Source organism: Fundulus heteroclitus, chromosome 14, assembly GCF_011125445.2.
Source record: "Fundulus heteroclitus isolate FHET01 chromosome 14, MU-UCD_Fhet_4.1, whole genome shotgun sequence".
NCBI lineage: Eukaryota > Metazoa > Chordata > Actinopteri > Cyprinodontiformes > Fundulidae > Fundulus > Fundulus heteroclitus.
In genome coordinates, this window is record NC_046374.1 from 16,765,662 (window position 1) to 16,771,661 (window position 6,000).

Here is a 6,000-nt window from a genome sequence, read left to right on the forward strand (position 1 = left end):
TCCATCCAGAAAAGGGACCAAATAAAACAGCATAACTGAGCCACAGGTACCTTCCATGGAGGGGTGGGGGGGACAGCGACTGCAGAAACTGATGACAGTATCAGTTAATGGCTTCATCCATCTAAACACAGAAGCATTGTACCCAGAGTACTTTATATGCTGCAAAGAAAAACAATGGGTACACAAATGACTGAATGATTGATCGAAAAGGATAGGGCCAAACACAAGCACTGAGCCAGGAGTAGTTTCTATGAAGAAAACAAAACAGGTTAATGTAGCAGTAACAGCAAATGATGCACTAGTGCCCATCTCCTGCAGTCAATGGGCGAGAGGCGTGGCGCACTTTTGACAGGTCGCCAGGTTGTTACAGGGCAGCTCTACAAAAACACATAATTTTAATTAAACTAGATTTTCTGTAGGAAAGGTATGTGTAAACCATTTAAATTCAAAACGGGTTTTGCTCATTTTGCAATAAAAAATTGTCATCCAGTTTGCAAATTATTTCAAATCAACTGAATTTATTTTTTTAAACACTCGCTGTAATTTGCCAATTCTAATAAATTAACTCAAAGCAGTTTTTAATGCACCAAAGTCTACATTTGAGTTCATTGGATATCATACCATCTTTACTTATAAAGTGCTTAAAAACAGACAACGGCTGACACAAACTGCTGTACATAGCTGCAAACTAAAACACATCCATTAAACAACACAAAAATATAATGCATAAAAAACACTTTAAAAAAACAATAAAACCAATTTGAAACAAAATCTGAGTCTCATTAGTGGTAAAAGCCAAATAATAGGATTTAAGCGAAGTTTTAAAGGCGGGCAGTGAAGGAGCCTCTCTTATGTGCAGGAGCAGGTTGTTCCACAATGGAGGAGCAACAATGGAAAAGGCCCCGCCTCCTCTGAGCTTCCTCTTAGACCCCCCTTACCGCCAGGAGATGCAGTTCAGCTGACCTGAGGGGCCGAGAGGGCCAGTAGGGATGAAGAAGTTCAGAGAGGTACGGTCATTCAAACACTTAAAAACGACAATAAGAATTTTAAAATGAACTCTAAAATGCACTGTGAGCCAATGGAGTGAGGCCAGAATGGGGGTAATATGATCCGTTTTTGGAGTACCTGTTAAAAGACGCTCTGTGATCCTATTACGAAGTTAAGGAGAATGTAAAAAGTGTAGTAATTAAAAGACAAATGCTTTGTGTTGTACCTAACAAGATTTTAACTTGTCTGTAATAATTTTGCCCTATTTAAAAAAAATAAAAAGTTTCCATCTGTGCTGGTGGGCCAATCTTTCTTGAAATGAAATTTGGGGGCCACACAATATCAGTACTGGGGCCGCAAATGTCCCCGGGGCTGCATTTTGGGCGTTCCTGCATCAGACCAAACAAAATAAATAAAAAGTTTTAAGCCCAAATGCCGGGCTTTTGAAAGGTATGTCAAACTGTCGGCACTCAACACTTGGTAGGGCCTCGATTTGCATGAATTCCTGCGTCAGTGTGCCGTGGCATAGAGCGGATCAGCCTGTGGTTCTGCTGAGCTGTTCAGAAAGCCCAGATTCTTTGATAGCTGCCTTCAGTTCATCTGCATTGTTGGGTCTGGTGTCTCATCTTCCTCCTGATAAAAGCCCAGAGAATCTCCATGGACAGGCGCCAAGTTCTTCTGGAAATTAAAATCAGCATCTCCATGCAGCTTGTCTGCAAAGGGAAAAGTGAAGCGATCTAGAAGTTCCTGCTAAATGGATGCATTGACTGTGGACTTCAGAAAACCCAGTGGACCAGAACCAGCAAAGGGCATGGCGTCCTAAACCACCACTGACTGTGGAAATTTCACTCAGGACTTCAAGCAACATGGCTTCTGTGCCTCACCACTCTTCCTCCAGACTCTGGGAACTTGATTTCCAAATGAAATACAGAATGTACTTTCTACTGAAAACAGGACTTTGGACCATCGAGCTGCAGTCCAGTTCCCTTTCTCCTTAGGCCAGATCAGATGCTTCTGACATCGTCTCTGGTTTAGGAGTGGCTTGACACAAAGAATGCAACATTTGTTGGCCATGTCTAGTATTTGTCTGTGTGTTAAATGCAGAAGGCTCATATCATTGGAATGTACAATTGCAATGACAAATAAAGATTTCTTCTTCTTGATGCGCTGATCTAGCCTCAGTCCACTCCTTGTTAAGTGATTTCTCCCTGTTGCTGGTGTGCCTTTCCCTACCACACTTTTTCCTTCCACTCAATTTTCTGATAATATGCTTGGGTACTGAGCTCTGTGAACAACTAGCTTCTTCAGCAATGATCTTTTGTAGCTTCCCCTCCTGGTGAAGGGTACCGATGGCTATCTTCTGCACATCTGTCCAGTCAGCAGTCTTCACCATGATTGTGTCGCCTACTGACCCAGAGTGAGAGACCCTTTAGAGGCCCAGGAAACCTTTGCAGCGGTTTTGATAAGTTAATTCACCGATTGGGGTGTAACACGTGACTTTACAATAATGAACTTTTTCACAGTAATCAAATTTTCTAAAGCACTGATTTTTGGTGTTTTCGTTATCTGTGAGCCCTAACCATCAAAATGACAAGAAACAAAGGCTTGGAATGTTTCACTTTATGTGTAACAATGTGAGTTTCACTTTCTGAGATGACTGGCAAACCAATATGGCAGGTTTACACAATATTCACATTTTTAAAGATGTACCTGTAGATACAGGTGAGCATACCAGCTGAATACATCACCAACATGTAGAAAACAACCAATTATCTGGATATTTTCTCCTAATTTAAGCGAGAAATCACAATCATTTGTTTCCAATCACATCTGTCTCCTTTGGCAGCAGCTAGGAGTTTATTTACAGCGTACAGCATAAATCAAAAGCTGAGAGGCTCCACTAGATGGCGCAGCTCTTTCACTTTCCTCCCCCTCCTCCTCCCTTAGCACATGGCTTTCTCATGATCTGATATCCTGATGTTTTTTTTTTTTTTTTGCACAGGAGTTGTCAGGGAAATGGAAAATATCTGGCTATAAGATTACCATCAGCCTCCAATATCAGCGGAGTTATTTGGAGCTAAAGAGAAATCAACCTATCACGTGTTCAGCGGATCACAGAAGGTCTATTATCACCACCTGACCTATCACCTTTCCCTCATTCCTGCGCTTAAGAAGAAAAAAAACAACAACCGTCCTACACTGGTCCTGACCCACAAAGTGAAAAGGGCCCCAAAGGAAGGATTAACCCGCCTCCCACCCCTCCAATTGCAGCCATTGTGACACACAGACTAGAGGAAAGCATGGCCGGCCACTTTCCCATAGATTGGAGAGGCATTAAGGAGTTATGATGAGGATTGGGGGGGGGGGGGGGGGGGCATGTTTCTGTGCCCGGGCATGTCGAAGCATCAAGTCCTGTAGGTTCCTCTTTTTCTGCGTAGCTGGATGTTTTCTGTTCCAGGTTCTCACAGCTCCTCCTCGCCGCAGATGTTCTCACCTATAACGCTCCTCCGTCTGACACCGGCTGAGATTGATCGCAGACGCTGTGGTGTGGTGTTGCGAAAGCAGCCTCCCTCTCTCTCTCTCCCTCTCTCTCTCTCTCTCTCTCTCTTTCTCTCCGATTCTCCTTCTGCGAGGGGATTTCTGCCTCCCATGTGTCTGTGGTTTTTCAGTCAGCTTTCAAGGAAAAATAAAACAGAGGCCTCACAGAGTCCCGGCGACCTCCTTTAACATACTCCCTCCTCCTTCTGCTTCCCCTTTCTCGTTTTTGCCCCCCTCCCCTACACACACACACACACACACACACACACACACACACACACACACGCTCCATGTGGTACGTTTTTATGGTTTTGACCTCCCTTCCTCCTCGGAGCAGCCACCCGGCTTCGGAGTGACAGAGCTAATTTTGCACGTCCTGTCACACGGGCACTTCCATAACTGTGGCAAAGACTGACAGTGGATGTTGGGATGTGGAAGGCGAGGGAGGGGCACCGAAAGAAAGGCTTTTTGTTTGGCTAAGTACACTATGTGAACGAGGAGGCGGTGAGCGAGGAGAACAACGGGAGCTGGCGATACAGAAGAGAGCGTTTGCGTCGGTTTCGGCATGCGTGGCTCGGATGACCCCGGCGGGCCGAGCCATCAGCTCCGAATGTTCACGTTAGGCCCTAATCGCTGAAGAGAAGGGACCAAATCGGATTATCAGAGGTGACCCACTGGCATTTGAGACTAAATGGAGGGAAGGAAGCAATTTTTCAGCAAGGGAACGGGGCCGACCTTAAACATTCCCACATCGGCTGTGGGAACAAAAGCTGCGTCCATGTCCTACATCCAGAGAGCTTCCTGTGGCCCGAGCCGAGCAGGAAGTCATAAACGCAGGAAGACTTCCTGTATTGTTTCCAGCGCGCTGAGGTACGGACAGCGCTTGGTCGGAGAAAGCTCGCGATGCAAAACCCATAAAAGTGTTCCTCACTTTTATGGGTTTCCCATCCCCATCAGACCGGCCGCGGTGTCCGTCCGCCCAGAGGGTTTTATACCACCAGGTTTTTTTTTTTTCTACAGCACTTAGCGGGCGCGTTAATGCACTAAAGTGGCTTCAAAGCCAGAACTGCTCATCTGGACACATTTAATGAAGGTTTTCTCGTCGCTGCATATCTCATGCAAGGCACAGGATGTTCAATATTATATCTTTGACAGGTTGTAATTATGGATGCTTTGCAGCACTGTGTTTTTTCCTCCAACCAAAGAGCACCTACTGACAATAAAAACACATGGGTAATGAAGTGTGGAGTTTCTCTTTTATAATAATAATTTAAAAAAAAGTGCAACAGAAGGAAAAAAAAAACTATAACTAATTCTGTGTTATTTGTATTTGGCTTGACAACGTCACAAGAGGCACAGAAACCAAGCAGGTTAGTAAACATCATGGTGGACGAGCAACTTTTGACCGTTTCAACGTGGATTTGGAAACATTTGAGAGGCAATGAGTTCAGTTTTATGTGTTTGAGTCACAGTTTAACCTCCCGTGATGCATCCTCACTGCAAAAGGGGAACCGAAAGTAAGCAAAGATTTCTTAAACTTAGTCTATTTTTCCTTGGTTTAAGCAGGTAAATAGGACTACTTGCCAATGGAATAAGATTTTTTGCACTAAAAATAGGAACAATTACTCTTCACAATCTTATTTCAGGTGCAAGGTATCGAATTATCTTATTATAGGGGTAAATATACTCATTCCATTGGCAAATAGAGTTATTTTACTGCTCAAATCAAGGTAAAATAAACTAATTTCAAGAAAATGTTACTTTTAGTTATTTTTTGCAGTACTGCGCTGATAGTAACAGTGTGACAAAGATCGTGTCACCTTTAACAGGAAAAAAATCAGTTTATAATCTTTCTAGAGGTTTTTCATTTGACTGATTTTACTCAGAAAAAGCTCAGAAGTGTGCTTGCATCACCTTAAATAGTTATTTCATTTCCTGGTACTCAACTTTCTCTTTTCAATCCTCCTCACCACTTTGCCCTGCTTTGTGTCGGTCTGTGGGGAAAAAAATGAAGACACAGCATCCCCCACAGCCCTCTGTTTCATGTGGGGATGGCACATTCACAGTGATGTGTCATGTCAGTTTTCTGTCCCACAGCTGTTTGCCATGGAGACCAAAACGTTCAGTTTTGGTCTGATCTGATGCGTTAAGGGATATCAGAGTAAGCCTCACTCCAAATGAGGGAGAATGTTGAAGTTTTGGGGAGGCCGAGTCCATCTCTGGACGTAAATCTGAGCAAAATGCTGCGGCTTGACCTCAGACAGGCTGTCCGTACTGAAAAGCTCTTCACTGATTTAAAACAATTCTGCAGAGAAGAGCGGGCCTAAATTTCTCCACAGCGACGTTAAAAGATTCATTGACAGTTTTTGCAAATGCTTGACTGCAGTTGCAGCAGCCAAGGCAGGCACAACCAGCTATCAAATGTATTGGGTAAATTACTTTTTCCACGTAGGGCCAGGTTTGTTCAAGTAACTT